The sequence below is a fragment of the Castor canadensis genome, chromosome 13 (genome assembly GCF_047511655.1).
Source record: "Castor canadensis chromosome 13, mCasCan1.hap1v2, whole genome shotgun sequence".
Lineage (NCBI taxonomy): Eukaryota > Metazoa > Chordata > Mammalia > Rodentia > Castoridae > Castor > Castor canadensis.
The window spans coordinates 107,263,485-107,283,470 of record NC_133398.1 but is presented as its reverse complement, the minus strand read 5'-3'; the positions used below and the strand labels follow the sequence as shown (position 1 = coordinate 107,283,470).

Genomic DNA, 19,986 nt, shown 5'->3' with positions numbered 1-19,986 from the left:
CCAAAAACAAAAACAAAACCATTCCCAATATAACACTAAAGATTGTCATTCACCTGATGTAGTAGTCTATGGGTCTCTTGATGAACGAGATCAGTCAGAGGATATTTTAAGGTTGTACTGGTGTCTTGGAAAAATACCAATATATCAAATCCTATGTTCTTATTAACTACAGAGATGTTTGTCTTGACCTATTCTCATGCAATGAAAAGAACCTTAGTTTGAACACCATTAAGCTAGATTTTTATTTAATTTACTTTAATTGATACATAAAAACATTAAAATATGCATATTTGGGTGGGTACCATGAGATGTTCAGTACTTATATATCTTGTGTAATGATTAAATCAGGTATCTACAACTCACCAGTTATGTAGTATGAAGGAAATAATAAAAACATTTTGGGTAGGTATGTGCTTGATCTCATTTAACTTTTATAGAATCTAAAAACCTATGAAATAAGTGTTACTATACAACCTCTACAATGAGGTTTGGAGATGTTAGGCAAATTTTCACCCAGGCCTTGAGTGGCAGAACCAGGGTTGAAACTCATGTCTGTCTGGCCCTCACATCACTGTTTCTGGTTATTATATGATACTTAGTGTGCCCTTGCTCTCTCCTAGCTTTTAAAAATTATTTGTTATTTCTGAGTTCTCTTCGGTTGATGGTACCACCTAATCCTATTTTAAGTTTCACTGTGAGGTCACTCATTCAACATGTAGCAGAATTTGTTAAGTAATTAATGCTATAAAAATACTTAGCAGAAGTAGGTAGTAGGGTAGTATTTCATGTGTATTTCCACAGATGTTTACTAAATGATCTAAGTAAAAGATTACTTGATAGCAACAAAAATAAACAAATGATCCCCACACCTCAACGAACATTCAGTTGTAGGGGAAAAATACAGTACATTGTATATTGTGTACTTATTCATAAAAGGTACCATAGAACACAATGTTATAAAGCACAAAACATTTTTGTAGTGCATCAAATCATTCCTTAGTCAATTTCATTGTTTTGTATTTTCCTGTGTAAGGTACTTTACTCAAAAACTAAAATTTTCTTGAACTCATAATAAACATAATGATACTTGAATCATAGATTATGCTCTCCCGGTTCCCATTCAGCTCATACATTTGGGGGATTTTTCTTACAGAAGGGAGTTGGCAGCAAAAATTCCCCATGTCAGAAATATTGGTGTCAGCCTCTTTGACAGGAGTTGAGTGAACCCAAATTCCTTATCGACTCACAGTTTTGAGTTAAGGCTTTGATATCAATGTGAGGTACCAAATGGAATAAATTATACACTTCATCAATGCCATTTGAGCACATGATTAAAGGACCTTTTATTCAGAAAAATTCAGAATCCCTAAGTAAATTAAAAATAAGATAGAGAGGTTCCTATAAGATGTGAAAGAATTGGGTAAAGTCCAGAGCTAGAAGATGCCTAAAGAAAGTAGGATTATAGACATGAAACTCATGTTGGTCGTGGATTCAAGTCACATTCAGTGATGGATACTCTAGAGAAGCTATACAATAGGCTGGACAACAAGACACACTTCCTGTATTAGTCATCTAAGGCTCTGCCTTAGATGAGTTCTTCAGTGCAGCAATTCATTTAAATTTGATGCCAGGAAATGGTAGCATGGCGGTGGGGACAATGAGACAGGGAATGGTAAAAATCCATGCTGTGATATAGACGTTTCTGGCTCATTTCCTCTTGTTTTCTTGAGTGCCACTTTGCATGTTACACATGTGTGCACACATGTGTATATGCACACAGATCTTTGTTATATTACAACTGCACTACATAATTGACTCAATCTGAGCAGGTTTATTAAACTTGCCTTATACCTGCCTCCCTAGATAACCATGCTAATGCATCAATTAAACTTAACATTGAGGCTTCCATTTTCAAAATCATAGACTGATGAAAGGCTTTCATTTACAATCTGAATGCCAAGTTTTCTTGTGAATCTGTATAGATTTTTTGAGTTATGTACAGGTATATTTGTATGGGTACGTATATATGTATTTGAATGGTTTAGATTACAACTCATTTTTTTTACTCTTTAAAAATATTTTTAAAAAATATTTTCCTGGATAACTATTTCATGCTGGAAACTATTATTTCTCTGCATGACTGAAAGTATGCAACTGTAAAAAAATCAAACAATTTTGGTGTTTCCATTTCAAAACTGCATGTGCCACAGTGTTGACAGAATCTATTGCTCTAGTTATTGTCTCATATCAATGCATAATTACACACAAAATGTGTAATTCTTTAAATGTCAAGAAATTGATTAAATGTGTTTCCTCAATAAATCAATTCCATCATTGAATCTATATTATATGTATTTCAGCAGTGCAATCATAAATCAATTCAATTATCTAGGAATTCTTTACTCTTACTCTGCAAGTGGTACTGAGGAAACTATTGAAAACTGAAATCAAAGTGATACATTCAGAAACTTATGATAATTCAACTATGCACACAAATGAACCACACATTTCTAGCCAAACATTATCTTCAACCCCCAGCTTTGCACAAGAGAGGCATGTCTGCTTTAACTCTGTATTTCCTTTATCCAGACCTTAATGGCACATAAATATTTCTAATTTTGTACATACAGTATTTGCAAATATAAATACAATATGGTCTACCTTTATCTTCTAGAACTCTTATATGCAGTGAGCTCTTTACGCATACCGTATACAAAACGGATGGCAGATGGTAATTGGATAAAACTAATATACTGTCTGGCTCACACATGCAGAAAAGTATCTAATGGGTACTGTCTTCCATCCCCTCCCTAAGGATGTTGCCATTACAGAAGATATGATTTCAATAAATATAATGAATTATTTTCATTATACACACACCACTGCCAATGTTTTTACAAAGCAATGTTTACATAAACACATTCCCAAAGCAAAAAAGAAATACATTCAAATTTAAACTGAATTCATTCTGAAATCTATAATCACAATGACCTTTCGAAACTTTCCTTCAATGTTCAAATAAATGAACATCCACAAATTAGATCAAAACATCCATGATCTTTTAGGAGACAAAGTTTCTAATCCATTTGAATTTTTTGTTCTGGTAACATATTTGATAGACTATCAAGCTCCTTCCATCTTCTGAGTAACTCAAATTAAAATATAGCAATAGCCAAACCATTATCACATAGTATTAAAATATTATAAAAACACTTATGTCTTAGAGTGGATTAAAAGCATCCCTATTTCCTTATGATTTCTAAACTTGAAGAATAACATGGGCCATGGGTAAATGTTTGTCCCCAGAATTCTTGTGTTAGAAGCCTAATCCCCAAAATTATATGTTAATAATATTTGGAAATGGGGTATTTGGGAGGTGATTGGGTCATGGGGCTCTGCCCTTATAAATAAATCTATCCACTTAACTGATTAATGGATTATCAAGGGAGAGACTTTGTTATAAAAATGAGCTCTAGCACACTAGCTCTGTGTTGCCACGTTGATTCCCTCCACCATGTTATGACTCAGCATGAGGCTCTCACAAAATGACAAGCAGATACTGGCACCATGCTCTTGAACTTTCCAGCCTCCCAAACTGTGAGCTAAATAAACCTCTATTATTTAAAAATTCCCTGGCCTCATGTATTTTGTTATCACTACAGAAAGAGGCTTGAAAGACTTAGCTATCTGCACATCATTCCTACACTAATTTTAAGCTTATCCTTATCAAATGGTCAGTTTATAAATATCTTTTCAGAAGTTTTTTCTTCAGACTAGCTACAATATGAGATAAGGTAGAGATGAGGACATTGAAGCAGCTGATACAAGTTTCACTATTGGTTGGTTTGATCCAATTTAGATAAATCATTGGGAAACTACTTGATGCCAGCAATTGTTTAGGTACTGAAATGCAAAGATGAAAAAGTCACAAGACCCTGTTTTCTGGGAACTCGTACCCACTTACTTCCAAAAATTTTAATGAGTCATACCTAGACAAAGGATAGAGTGTGGGAGAAGTACATTAAAGAGGAAACTCCATGCTGCATTAAAAACCAGCCCCTAATCTCCTTGGGCAAAAGAAACCATTTTGTGCATAGGCATCTAGAACATTTTGAGTACAGTTTTCCCTCACATGTACTCATTTGCTAGTCATAATATCTTAAGTTAGATTTTATAAGTTCCCTCTTAATTCAGACTATTTACATTTTGGAATCTAGACTGAGATTAAACATTTAGCATACACTTTATAAAGTATTGCAAATTCTATCAATAAAATTATAATGGCATTAATAGATCCTTAGAAGACAAATTGATTTTTAAGCATGTGAGAAACATTTTTGAGAAACATTTTACTAACAGGCAATTTGATTAATCATCTTCCAAAATTATAATTCAATAAAACAACTCTCTTAAGGAAATCTATTATATAGGAAATTATTCACATGGATTTTAAAATAATAAAATTTTGAGAAAATACAAATCAAGAATTGTTTTTTGACATATGGGCTAGGAAGGAGTTAGGAAACCAGATGGCTGAGATCCATGGGTTGGGTGTTGATACAGAATCTCATCCTAGACTGTCGATGTTAACGGAACAACTTGTGACATATAGCAGGGTCTTGCTGATCCACAGCTGCTGGAGCTCATAGAAAATAGCAGCCCCAGTCAGAACTACCCAAGGCCAAAAACTCCCCATACCCAACAAGTGGGAGGGGTTGATGACACATTGGCCAGTCTCCAAAAGTTAATGACACATCTCCTGTTTTCCCCCATGACCACCCTCATGTTCACAGACCCAAGGAAAGTCTGAGTTCTTAGGACCTTCTGCACAGCTGTCCCTCATAAGCCTGCCCACCTAACTGTCTTGAGGGAGCACTTTTTCTTTGCTTAGCATTAATAAACCTGCTCCTGCTTAAGTTTCCTTTGTGTCCATCTTTCAGTTCTTTCTCTGATGGGACCCAAAACTTCCTGGCACTTGGACTTAGTGAGCTGGGTCCAGTGACATATTTGCCAAACCAATCCAGGAGACTCAAGGAGACCCCTACTCAGAGTAGGTGACTTTATTTTTCTCTGATTCTGGCAGGCTTAGCTGATTCCTTATCAATATGGGGTGGATTGGATCACCTTTTCAGTTTTACCCTCATTCTGGACTATTATCTTGCAAAAGTTGCCCAACAGTCAAGATTTACTTTTCCTCTCTCCTGTGTCAAGAAAGACCAAAAATCACCCATCAATTTGCCTTTCATATCCTAAACTGTAACCATATGGTGAACATTTAAAGACTTTTGGGCTCTCTGTGTATTTTCTTTCCCTTGTACCTTCTTTTTACTTGTTACTGAGGTAATTTTGCTATTCAAGGTTGTTTGGAAGTGTTGTTACCTTAACCAGCCCTAGCTGAAATGCAACATCCCATAACTCTTAGACTCCTTTAAGACCAAAAAAATTTTTACAAATACACTCTTTTAAAAATCAAAAGTGCATATTCACAATAGCCAAGTTATGGAAACAGCCAAGATGCCCCAGCACTGACGAATGGATTAAGAAAATGTGGTATCTATACACAATGGAATTTTATGCAGCCAGGAAGAACAACGAAATGTTATCATTCGCTGGTAAATGGATGGAATTTGAGAACATCATTCTGAGTGAGGTTAGCCTGGCTCAAAAAACCAAAAATCGTATGTTCTCCCTCATATGTGGACATTAGATCAAGGGCAAACACAACAAGGGGATTGGACTATGAGCACATGATAAAAGCGAGAGCACACAAGGGAGGGGTGAGGATAGGTAAGACACCTAAAAAACTAGCTAGCATTTGTTGCCCTTAACGCAGAGAAATAAAGCAGATACCTTAAAGCAACTGAGGCCAATAGGAAAAGGGGAACAGGTACTAGAGAAAAGGTTAGATCAAAAAGAATTAACCTAGAAGGTAACACCCACGCACAGGAAATCAATGTGAGTCAATGCCCTGTATAGCTATCCTTATCTCAACCAGCAAAACCCCTTGTTCCTTCCTATTATTGCTTATACTCTCTCTACAACAAAATTAGAGATAAGGGCAAAATAGTTTCTGCTGGGTATTGAGAGGGGGGAGCGGGAGGGGGCAGAGCGGGTGGTAAGGGAGGGGGTGGGGGCAGGGGGGAGAAATGAACCAAGCCTTGTATGCACATATGAATAATAAAAGAAAAATGAAAAAAAAATAAAATAATAAAAATAAAAAGTGCAGCAAATTTTGTGTAATACCTATAGTTATGTGAGGGTAGGTGACAAGGTAAAAACAACCAGTAAGTAGGAGGTAAGGAGATTAAAAATAAAGAAGAAAAAGAAGGTTATAAAGAAGAAGAACATTTTGGGATAAGAACAAATTTTGAATGTAAAGCCAAGGATTGTTCCAAAGTGGAATCAGGCAGATAAGGGCAAAACCAGAAGCTTAAAAGCATGTCACAGAAGGATTGTGTTATCATGCTGAGATACAATTGATGGAATGAGGTAAAGCATGAGGAAGCATAAGAAAGTTGTAAGAGAATATTTTCTGGATAAAAAGTTTTTACCCGGTTAAATAAGTTTCCTCTTAAAGGATTGTTCCAAAATGTAAATAAAAAGATAAGGACAAAACCAGGAAGGTAAAAGTATGTTATAGACGGTTTGTGTTAGGATTTGTGATGAGATCTAACTGATAAAGACCCAATGTTGTCTTGATACATTTATGAAAGTCTCTCTCAAAACTTCCCCTTAAACCACAACAAATACGGGAAACAAAAATTGCACCATCAGTCTCCTCTCTAAGACAACCCGCTCTCCTCTATAAAAATGTATCCTCACTTCTCTTAATTGTTTTCACTACATTCATATCTTGCTTGAAATCTTCTCTTGTGGGAATGCAAGGACCGAGGATCCGAACTGAAACTCCCAGTAACATTGTGGGAAGTTTTCTTTCTTTTCCTTTTTTGTTTTTGGGAGGAGGGTGGGTGGAGGGTGGAGTGAGGTGGACTCTGGTTTATCTAAATGAGTGACTTTTTTGTAATTGAAGGTTAGTATCTTTTTGCCTTGTCCAAGTGAAATGGTCAATTGAAAAGATCTCTGTATTTCCAAAGGTATAGCCTCTGTGATAGGAAGGCATATGGCACCATGTAGGAAACTGCACATGGGGTTTGGCCCTCAGTTCCAGACTTGGGACAAGTTATTTAATTTTTCTAAATCTTGTTTTGATTTTTTTCCCCTCATCCCTTAACTAAGGTGATAACAATTCTTATGAAGCAAACGTGGCTTGAGAATTAAATGAGAGCATGCATGACAGCTCCTGAATCAGTGCCTGACAAACATAGGCTCACGCTCCACACAAAACTATTTCTAAAGTTCTTTCTGCCTGAGATTGTGCAGGTCTTACAAGTGACATTTCTCATGGTAATAAAAATACAATGTTGTTGTAGAAATCCTGGAAACAGAGTAATATAATAAAACGAACCATACTTTTAGTCAAACTATAGCAATTAATGTTTAATATATATTGCTTTCATTTGTATCATCTGTGAAATTGTATCGACTGCCTTGTGTGCAACAGAGAAATTGCATCCTGAGTCAAAAGCAATAATCATATCCAAAAACTCTATTAGTATATTTTTAGATTACTTTTCTGGAAAGATAGGAAGCACATCATACATTAACACAAGCATGTCTTAATATAGTTCAAAATTTCAAATTAATCCTATTTTTCCTTTTCAAAATTTCTTGATTGTTCTATATATATGTGTAATCAACTCATTTACATATCACAGAACATGTCACATTGAAGTCATAATGAATTCATACATGATTAGTATATAACACTTTGCGGTATTGAGTTTTCTCTTCTCGGGGTACATTTTGTTTCTCTTTAAGTCTTTTTTACATGCCTCCAATATTGTTTTCACATTTTCTTCAAAGAAGACTGGAATATTTGTTGAGGGTTTTTTTTTTCCTTGCTAGCTATTTTATGGTTTGGGTTGCTAATATCAATGGAGTCTTTTTTCCTTTATTGTGATTTATACACTGGAATTAGGACTTGGGGCATAGCTCAAGTGATAAAGCTCCTGACCAGAAAGCATGAGACCCTGAGTTCAAACCCCACTACCACCAAAAAAAAAAAAAAAAACCATTGAAACAAATTTTCGCTAGACACTGGTAGTTCTCATCTGTAATTCTAGCTACTTGGGAGGCTGAGATTGGGAGGATCTCAGTTCAAAGCCCACTTGTGAAAATATTTGGCAAGACCCCCATCTTCAAAATAGTCAGAACAAAATGGACTGGAGGTATGGTTCAACTGGTAAAGCGCCTGCTTTGCAAGCATGGAGAAAAAAATTATATATATATATATATGTGTATGTGTATGTTATATATATGTGTTATATATGTGTACACACAGTAGAATTAACTCATCTAAGTGTGTTATATGTATGCCTAACCAATAATTATACTCAATTTAATGAATGAATTATATTGAATTTCAGTTTAAATGCTGTTAGTGGTTCAATGTTTTTATTATATAGGTAAGTCATATGTATCATCTATGTTAATGTTAAAATATACTTCTTGTATATTGCATTGTCCTTTCAGATTTATCAGAATATCTAGAATAATTTCACATGCTATTGGTGAAATTGAGAACTATTGTTTTCTCCAGTTTTAATAGTAACAGTTGTCAAGTTCCAACACTGAATAGATTTTAGCTGTTGAATTAAGATAGATACTATAAAGTTAAGGAAATGTCTATTTCCACTTCACTGAAGAATATTTAATATCAATAAAAATGGCATGTTAAGTAACTTTTTATCATTATCACAAGAGTGACATGCTTTTGCTCCTTTGACCTATTGCTGTTATTAATTCCTTTTCTATTTCTAATATTGGAATGATTTTATATCTTTACAATAAATCTTACTCAGTCCTGTGATCATGGTACATTGTTTTTTTAGTTTATTATTGAATTTACTTGCTGGTATCACTTTTCTGGTTCACTAGTTTCATCTTGAATGTTTAATAATTTCTTGTCTTGACTTCCATACACCTATACACAAACAAATATGTGGAATGTATTTTTACTTAACTAATACTCCAGGTAAATGATAGATTCATTCATTTTCATTCTTCCTTCTGTACTAATGTCACGAGTTCCCCTAAATGCATTTTAATCATCTATAAGACCTGCAAATGTTGCTCTCATTTAAATAACTTCCAAACAAACCATAATTACAAAAGGTTTAATTTCTACTTTAATCTGTGACTAAGAATGTTTTTAAATTCCTGTGATTTGGCAATTTACTATCAGTTTCAGTTTATTTCTGTGTTATCAAAAATTATGTCTTTCCTTGTAGGATTTTTTCATCTCCCTCTTGCTAACTATATAATCAACTTTTATAAACTGGCCAAGTAAAGAAAATACATAGTCTCATTGTGCATAGTCCAAAATTATATAAATCGTATAAAATGGGCACTATTTTATTCAGTTTCTCCATATTCATATTTATTAATTAGCAATTTCATCAGTGCATCCAGATTTCCTAGAACTACTTTTCAGTTAATTTCATTTACATTTCTAGTCATATTTTAAAGTGTTGGTGATAATTTTCAGCACAATTTCAAATTTTTTATCATGTTTATGGACCATGCTTTTGCCAACTTTTTTTTAAACTTTCTTTGCCCTATCTAATGAATCTCTTGAATTGTTCTTAATATATTAGCTATTTGAGCACTGGAGGCTCACATTTTTCTGGTGAACATTTGCCAGGCCTTTAACATTAGCCTGTTTGAGTCACTGTACTTGAGATGCTTCTCTTATATACAACATGTGGATGGGGTTTCATTTTTCTCACACAGTATAAATACAGCTGGCCTCTGCAAGAAGAATTTGATCTTTTCATATTCACAAAGAACATTTCACTCCAATAATTTTATTCTATGATTTCTAAGTAATTGAGATTTATATTCTACTTCACCAATTTTCTATTATTTTTACAAGAAATATTTTTCTTTTTTAGTAATTAAGGAAACGGAATCTATTTTAAATTATACTAGTAACACGGCATTACTTTAAAATATTTTTACATGTATTGCTCTAATCTTTAGTTTCAATGGCAAGATACTACTGGCTACCCTATGTGTAACAGAAAACAAACTTGTTACAATTTCCTTCCATCTCTCTTTTTCAATCTTATTAAGATTGGTATGCTAAAATTTAAGGCTCAGGTATCATTGCCAAATTCCCCTTTATATGATGTCTCTTTAAGACATCATATATTAAATTGAATATTTAAATTGAATGTAAATGGTCTACATATATCAATTAAAAGAAAACAACTTTATGCCATCTATAAGAAAATCCCTTTGAAAAGATCCATAAAATTGACATATATCTAGCACGACTGACAGGAGACACAAATACACAAAGTTATTAATATGTAATAGTATACCAAATGCACCAGCAGTAGGAATACAACAGGTACTAGCATCAAAAACATCAAAAGATTATAAAGGAAAGCTATGAACAACTTTACAACATACACAATTTATAGCTTAAATGAGAACTATTTTCCGTGAAAATATAAACTACCACAACTCACTCCATTTGGCATCAATGACTTAAATAGCCCTATTTCTACTTAGGAAATTGAATTAATAATTGAAAATCTCCCAGTAAAAAAACTTCAAACCCAGAGAGCTTCACTGAAGAAGAATATCAAACAGATTAAGAAGATTAAATGCCAATTCCATAAAATTTCTTCAGAAAATAGACTTCCCAATGCTTGTACCAAGTTATTGTCCTGATACAAAACCCACACAAATGCAGAAAAAGAAAACCACAAATCAATCTCCAATGTGAATACACACACAGCACCCTTAAAAATGCTAATGGAATTGAGTAATATGTAAAAAGAATTGCATGCTATGACAAAATAGGCTTTATTCTAGGGATGCCAAACTGATTCAATATTTGAAAAGCAAACAGTGTTATCTACCATATTCAATATTTGAAAAGCAAACAGTGTTATCTACCATATTAATAGGCTAATGAAGAAAATTCTCAACTTAATTAACTAAAGCAGAGAAGTTATCTGACAAAATCAAAATTTATTCATGGCTTTAAGAATTCAGAAAATAGGTTTCTATTTAATCAAGAGAAGGAGGAACTTCTTTCTTTTGATTAAGAGCATCTACGAGATACAGTTGACATTAGATTTAATGTTGAAAGGCTGAACACTTTCTCGGTAAGAAACAGTTCAGGAAATTTCACTTTTACCAACTCTGAAACAGGTGATAAATCAGATTTGAAAGAGCAAAAGGTGATAGCAAATATAAATCTTTTTTAGTTAATATTTTGGGATAGTAATGAAATAAAGTTGTAAGTAATATACACTAGAAGAGTATATTTCCATGAAAAGGTTTATGTATGATTTTATGTCATGTTTTCATGAAAAGTCATTCTAATTTTAATAAAACAAGAGTAACCATATTGTGTGCCTAGAAAGCCTAATACTTGATTTAAGAGAAATTCTTCTCCAATGACAAAGCACTGTCATAAACAAAGCATTTCATAGCCTCTACTTAAATTCTATAGTTTCCATGGAAATTAATCAAAGTGTATAGCCAGGCACACTTTTCAAATTGAAATATTTGCTAAGTCCTTAGCATGTACCACAGACTTGTGTCTAATGCAGTCCCCTCCCAAGACACGTATGTCTTACCTTCTCTCCTTTAATCAGAGGTAATGGAGAAAGAAACTTATCACATTTCTATCACATGCTTGCTCTTATTTTGTAATACCTTTTCCTCCTAAATACAAATGTATATAGCTTTTCTTTCTAAATTGTGCATTTCATTTATCAAATTACTTTCCTTCCCTCTAGCAGAATCCTACAAATAAGATGTAATGATGGCATTTACGGACAACCAGGTTAAAATGGAATTAGGCCTAAAATATTTCTGCCCAATTTACTATTAAAATACCTATGAAGATATTTTTTAAAAACACACAAAAACTGGCAACTACATCGCACATGACCTAAGATGTATATATATATATATATATATATATATATATATATATATATATATATACATGATATAAGAGAAGATTACATTATCAAAGTCCAAGTGGAATCAGCACCAATTGCAAAATTGATTAAGATGGATTCATCAACCAGTTCTAGATTATGGACCACTATATACTCTACCCTCTGAATCAAGGCAAAGAAATTCACTTCTAAGGAATTTCAGACAACCATTTTGATTTTTTTTTTTTTTTTTTTTGGTGCTGGGGTTTGAACTCAGGGCCTCACACTCGCTAAGCTTGCTAGGCAGGCATTCTACCACTTGAGCCACCCCACCAGCCCCCCAGACAACCATTTTGAAATGTCTTCAGATTCTTCAAGGAGCTATAAACTATCTGGCTGCATTAAAAAATCCTATAGCTGAATGGCAAGATCCCACCTCAACTCATAAGATTTTCATTAGAGAAAGGCCAGGCAGCCAATGTAAATTCCACCAACTTAGAATCTAGGGTTATATGTGGAAGGAAAAACACTCTAGCACAACTATGTATTAAAGGAATTAGGATTATTCCACTATGTCTATTAGAAACTCCAGAAATAAATATAGCTCTCCTGTTTCAATATGAATAAACAGCTGAGCTCTTTGCTTCTTAACAGCCATGAGCAGTGCCTCTTAGTGAACCTGTGGTAGGCAACTTTCCCACAGGCAGCTCTGTCAGGGTCAGGTATCCATAGACCAGTCACCCAGGCTGGGGATGAAGAACGATCATCTTGGATTTAAAGCTGCTCTGCCCCTCTGCCTTCTGGGGAGTTGGTTCCTTAACCACCATATGGAGAGAAGTTGGATTATTTTATTTTAACTATATGCCTAGAAACTGCAACAAAAGTAAAATCACCTGACTTGGACTATATTTCTGATTTTGTACAGACTGTCATGGATCATTGTACAATGAACATTCACCAAAAGAACTGTGCAATATCAACAATGCTCGGGGTGCCAATCTTCTATTGTATGCTGCTGTCTCTTGCCTTGTCTTGAAGGCTGGGATGGATCTGAAGATAGCGGTTGTCACAGGAGATGGGTGCCAACATTGTGGAATTTTGGTAGAATGTCAATGAAGCCTTGTAGGCCGTTCTATGGAATATGGTACCAGAGTACTAGTGGGATATTCAATGATTGAAATTTAGTGCCAAACTGAAAGAAACAATAAATATAAATGCTACAGCCCAAAACATTTATAAATATAAATGTTTCAAGATTATCTGTTTATTAAACTATAATTAATCATTGCCCTCTGAAAATATGATTATATTGTGAAACAAATTTTATGCTTTAGCCATTATTACCTTGTTAGGATCCAGAAATAAGTTGCAGAATTCTTTTTGGCATCTCAAAAATTATATTTCCTCAAAATTGCATGTAATATTTTATACTCCTATTATTATGGTCTCTAGTTCATTTTTAAGCTGAATACTTACTTGAATGGGTTGAATTGTATCTCAAAAAAAGGTAAGTTTAAGTCCTAACGCCCAGTACCAAAGAATGTGACCTTATCTGGCGATAGGGTCTTTAGACAAGTAATCAAGTTATAATTAAGTCATTAGGGTAGACCATAATCCAATCTGATGGGTGTCCTTACAAGAAAGGAACATTTTAGACAAAGAATTAAAGTGATGCATCTACAAACCACAGTAATACCAAAGGCTGGAAACCGCCAGGAACTGGGAAGGGGTAAGAAAGGATTTTTCCCTGCAGCTGTCAGAGAGTGCATCACCCTACCTGTTGACACCTGGATTCCAATTTTATAGCCATAAGAACAGTGAGACAATACATTCCTGTAGTTTTAAGTCACACACCAAAAATATATACATATACATGAATAAACAGAAAAGAATAATGGCCCATTTTGTAGACATACAAGAAAAAGGAATCATTTTCTCTGAAGATTAAGAGGATCATATCTGATTTTCTTTTGTAATGACAAAAACTTTTAAAATAAACTTGGTGTTGTCTGAAATCACAGGAGATAATGAACCATGTAGAGAAAAAATTGTGAACCCATAAATTAAAAAAGTCATGAAGAAAGATTCAAAGTGAGCTGACTGGAGTATTAAAAATAATACATATTTTCAATGATAACAACCATTTAAAATAAAGGACTTAAGATACATAAAAACATTATATGTAGAATTTGAGACAAGTGAATAAATTTGATTATACAGTTGGTAATGTATGACATTAAAGAACTGTTTGGGGTATTCAAGATGACCTAACAGAAGTGCTTAGCATCCATCTCCTTTTCCACTAGGAAGAACCAAAGCACCAGGTATATAGCTGCATTTTTAGGTGAGTGACCATGACAAAACACTGGAAATCAGTACTAGAGAGACTGAACTTTGGAAGATTCAGAGACCTAAGATGATGGCATAGTAAGAGAAACAAAATAAAAATACTCCAGCTTCTGCCACTGTGACTCCACAGCAGGCAAGCCCCACTTGCAGAGGTAAGTGTGAAAGAAAGAGTCCACACTAACTCTTCAGTACAGGTGCCAGCAATCCTAATTACTGGAAACATATCCAGTTGCTATCCAGTTGGATGAGTAGCCTGATATCTGCAGAGTAGCCTTGCTTTGAAAAAGGGTCTCATATCATCTCTCAACATACCCCTGAAGGTGCTGTTGCAAAGAGCCATCTTGACAAATTATCATCTGGATTTGGACTGCTCTAGGTGGTCAAAAACCCTTGCATATTTCCATTTCTGAGATGCCAAGGACATTCCATTTCACTATCTTGGGAGTAGCTGTCTTGCAAACCCAACTTGGCCCAGCAGAATGGAATTTTATCTTGTTGTGTGCCCTGTGCTATAGGAGGTGAGCCACCCTGAGAACCTGGAGATTCAGATGTTCACCCCTGAGACTAAGGACATGACCATCCATGTGTGGACTTGCATGGGTGGTGGGACTGGAGGCAGGTGCTCACACAGTTTCTACTGCCCCTTGCCTGCTCAACACTCAGGTGTCTGATATTGGCAAGGCAGGAAGGAACACTGCAATTTCCACTGCTGTTTACCTGTTTGCTTAGGGGGTATTTAGCAACTCCATGACTCTAGCCATCACACTGCCTTTGAGCACACATAGCTAGGTGGGGCTGAGAACCACTATGCCTAGCTCTAGCTGAGGTCCTACTTCAGGCAGGTGCTACCACTATTGCAGCAGAAATGAACACCATGATTCCTAGTGCTACCTGACCTATACAGTTAACAATAAACCATCCACCCTTGCATATTATCTGACCACATTCTGCCATTAGAACTAGATGTGAGCACCACAGAGGGACTGCTGTGGTTCCAGCTACCACCTCTTCTATGTACCATCAGGGCCTAAACCACTGACTGATAAAGGACATGACTTCATCCCCAATACTGTAGCAACCAGGGATCTTTATAGTTGCAAAGCATCAGCAATATCTGATGAAACCCCCACTACCCAACAGGAGTCACCACATCCATCATAGAAGTAGCCACACAGATGGTATCCATACCCATTGTTATCTACACCATACTTGCCTGAACTGCTATGGTTTCCCCACTTTCAGTGCAATGCAGAGATACTTGGTCTATCTGACTCATTAATGCTCTGTGCTGAACTCACCAATTACAGCTAATGAAGCTTCAAGGAGACTACACTATGTTGCCAGCCGGAAGCAAAGCCAACATAGTATAACAAACTGACACCTAACATAAACCTTCAGGAAAAACTCACTAAGAAAAAAACCCTGTAAAAGTGGTAGAGATATCTGATCCCCAAAATGCATAGATCTCAACATAGGAGCACAAAAAATATGAAAATATGAAAAATAAGGTAATATGCCTCTGAAAGATTATAACTCTTTAGCAATAGATTCTTTAGAAATCCAAATGGATGGAACACCTCATCTATAGAGAATTTTAAAGAATGCTTGTAAGAAAGTTCAATGGTATCCAAGAGAATACAGATAAACAGTTAAGTGAAAATGAGAAGACAATGTGGGATATGAATTAAAAATTCACCCCATAGAGATTTAGAAAAAGAGCAAAACAGAAATGTTCAAAATAAAGAGTTCAGCAAGTCAAATGAAAACTACAGTCTGTTATCGTTTGAACACAAAATGTATCCCAAGTCTATGTACAAAAGATTAGTTGCCAGATTACAGGATTTTGGAAGTTGAATGACTCATGAAGATTCTGATATCATTTGATTAATCTACTGGTGGATTCATAATTTGATGGACTTACTGAGACGTAGTAGAAACTTCAGGAGGTAGAGCCTAGTTTGAGGAACTAGGTCAATGGCAGCATGCATTGGGAGGCTCTATCTTGTCCCTCGTCCCTTGTGTGTGCTCTCTCTCTCTCTCTTCCCCTTCCTCCCTCTCTCTTTCTCTTTCCCTACCCCACATTCCTCCTGGCCAGCATGAGATGAGCAGTTTTGCTATATGCTGCCCTTCCACCATGAGATACTGCCTTATCACATGCCCAGAAACAATGGAGCCAAATAACCATAGACTGAAACTTCTGCAACCATGAGCAAGAATAAAACCTCCTCTTTTTGTGATGATTTTCTTAGGTATTTTGTCACAGTGATAGAAAGTTAACACATAGTTGAAAGCAACAATAAAATTTCTTCTAAAATAGGAGAAAGAATATCTGAACTGGAAATATAATGCTCATGTATAGAATTATAATAAATACCCTCATATTAATGTATGCTAATTCAAACATAAATAATTTTAAAAGAGTATCTGAACTTGAACATAGGTCTTGTAAATAACTGATCCAGAGAAAGAGAGGGAGAAAAAGTGAGAATGAGAAAGGAGAGAGAGACTATAAATGAATGAATGAAGAAAGCATTTAAGATTTTTGGGACCCCATTAAATGAATAAATACCTCCATCTTTGGAATACCCAAAGGTGAGGAGATGAAACTTCAGGGCATAGAAAAGCTACTTAATAGAATAATACCAAAAAACTTTCCTAATTTTGGAAAACATGTATATCCATGTATAGGAGGTATATAGAATCCCAAAAAAAAAAAAAAAAGACCAGAAAAGATCTTTTCATAGCACATTATAGCCAAACTGTCAAAAAGCACAGGACAAAGACTGTTAAAAACAACAGGAGAAAAACATAAAGTCATATTTAAGGACACACCCATTAGAGCAACAATAGATTCCTCAGCAGAGGTCTTGTAGGCCAGGAGGGAACAGAATATACCCAAAGTTCTAAAAGAAGATCACAGACAACCAAAATCACTCCAAGTTCTAAAAGAAAATCATGGACAACCAAAATTACTATACTCAACAAGGCCATCCTTTAGCAACACAAGAGAAAAAAACACCTTCCAAAATAAACAAAAACTGAGAAAATTCACGACTACCAGAGCAGTCTTACAAAAGATGTTGAAGGGAGTTTTATACCCAGAAGTAAAAGAAAGATAACTACCGTCATGGAAACATGTGAAAGAATAAATCCTACTAAAAGACTAGGTACACAAAAGAGAAATAGAAAAAAATCAAATACTATCAGTATAGTAAACTATCAAGCCACAAAGAAGGACAAGAGAGGAAAAAAATGACAAGAATATTCAAAAGACTGGAAGAAAATTAATGATTTGACAAGAGTAAGTCCTAGCCTACCAATAACATCTTTAAATGTAAACAGACTGATTAAATGGCTGAATAGATTTTTAAAAATAGACCCAACAATATGCTGTCTAGAAGAAACTCACTTCACAAGTAGGCAGGCTGAAAGTGAGAAGATGAAAAAGGACATTTCAAGCAAATGGAAATTTAAGTAAACAAGAGTATATATACTTATATCTGAAAAAAAGTAAACTTTCAGACAAAAATTAAGAAGAGACAAAGAAGATCATTACATAATAATCAAGGGATTAATTCAACGATAAGATACAATGATAAATCTACCACACCTAATATAGGAACACCCAATTTCATAAAATAAACACTATTAGGCATTAAGGGAGAAATAGGATTCCATATGTTAATAGTGGGGGATTTAAACACCTCAGGACAGATCATCCAGACACCCCCGCAAAAAAAACAAACCAGAGTTAACCTATACTCCAGAGGAAATGGATTTAACATTTACAGAACATTGAATCCAATGGCTGCAGAATACACATTCTTTCATCAGTTCACGAAATTTTCCTTAGAATAGAGCATATATTAGGCCACAAAACAAGTGTTGAATTTTTAAAAAATGAAATCATATCCTTTATATTTTCTGATCATGGTGGAAGAAAAAAAGTCAATAAAAAATGTTTAGAAATTATACAAACATATGGAGACTGAACAACATACATTTGAGTGAAGAGTGAATACTTGAGAAATACAAGAGGGAAAATTAAAATTTTCTCAAAAGAAATGCAAATGGCTGCACAATATACCAAAACGTGTGGGATGCAGTAAAATTAGTGCTAAGGAGGACCTTTATAGCAATCAGTGCCAACACAAAAAAATAGATTTCATGTAACCAAAACATGCATCTCTGCGACTTGGAGAAACAAGAACAAACCAAACCTCAAATTAGCAGAAGGAAAGAAATAACAATGACCACAGAAGGAATAAGTGAAACAGAGTCTTTAAGCAAACAAAAGATGAAGTGAAACAGAGAATTGGCTCTTTAAAAAGATAAAACTGACAAAGCTTTTGCTAGACTAACCAGGAAGCCTAGAAGAAATGGGTAAATTTCTAAACACGTATGTCCTAACAAATTTAACACAACACAAATAATCCAACTGAAAAATTGGCAAATTACTTGAACAGATAATTCTCAAAACAAATACAAACAGCCAAAAAATAAGGAAAAATGCTTAAATTATTATCTATCAGGGAAATGCAAATCAAAGAACAATGAGATTTAATCTCACCACAGTAAGAACGCCTATTACTTTTTTAAAAATTAAGAAATCCGGTCAAGGATGTACAGCACCCTTGATACGCTGTTGATGGAAATGTACATTTATATAGCCATTATGGAAAACACTGTGGAGGCTCCTAAGAAAACTAAAATTAGATCTGCCAAATGGTTTATCTATCCCACTTCTGGATACATGAGTAAGGGAAATGAAATCACCATACCACCTGTATTTATGGAAGCACTATTCACAAAAACTAATGATAGGTAGAAATTTACACAAGAATTGCTAAAGAAAAGGTGGACTATATACAAAAAAGTATTATTTACCCATAAAGAATGAAACCCCAACATTTGCAGCAAAATCCTTTCCACCTAAGGTTCTCCCCGCTAGGTAGAAATGCCAAGGAGGTCAGGCAGCTCCTTCAAGAGGGCACCTGCACCACCAGCACCCATTCCACGAAAACGTCCACTCACCGCCAGGAAAGCAGGTGGCTCTTCCTGCCCCACTCCGCCCTCCACTTGGGGAGAGTCCAGGGCCCGTGGTCACGGCCCCCCTGTGATACCCTACCCAACTTCAATAACGGGAGACTCACCGGAGACGAGAAGCTGGAGAGCGAAGATCACTGGACGCTTTCTGGGAGGAGAAGAGGACTCACGGGAGACGAGAAGCTGGAGAGCGAAGCACACTGCGCACTTTCCAGGAGGAGGAAACACGGTTTGCGTCTCCGGAACGAGCGGAGTCCACCGGAGCTGCTCACTTCTCCCGCCGGAGACCTGGACGCAGAACAGACGCGCACCGTCCTCAGCAAGAGAAGAGCAAAAAATGGCAGGAGAGGCCGCCAGCAGCCCTTTTATAGGCTCTGTATTCAAATGAGGGCTGCCTGGAGACTTCTTCTGATTGGACGAGAGGACCCCCCTAAACCAACTTTGATTGGATGGTTTTCTTCTTGGTACCAACCAATCGGAATGCACAAGTTGACAGGTCCTCTACCACAGGTTTTTCCACCTGCAGCCTGTGTTTCTTTTACAGTACTTTGAATGGGTTTTTTGG

The 19,986-nt window shown here is 35.5% G+C and overlaps 1 protein-coding gene across 6 annotated transcripts in view; it reads right to left on the bottom strand.

Annotated features, from left to right (window-relative positions):
* LOC141415556 (spermatogenesis-associated protein 31E1-like) overlaps positions 1–19,751 on the bottom strand; it is a 102,169-nt gene extending 82,418 nt beyond the window's left edge. For all 6 annotated transcript variants that reach the window (XR_012440543.1, XR_012440545.1, XR_012440544.1 and 3 more), the window contains exon 1: positions 19,529–19,751. The gene's annotated coding sequence lies outside the window, so the exon portion shown is untranslated. The remainder of the gene's footprint in view (positions 1–19,528) is intronic.
* Between the last annotated feature and the right edge of the window lie 235 nt (positions 19,752–19,986).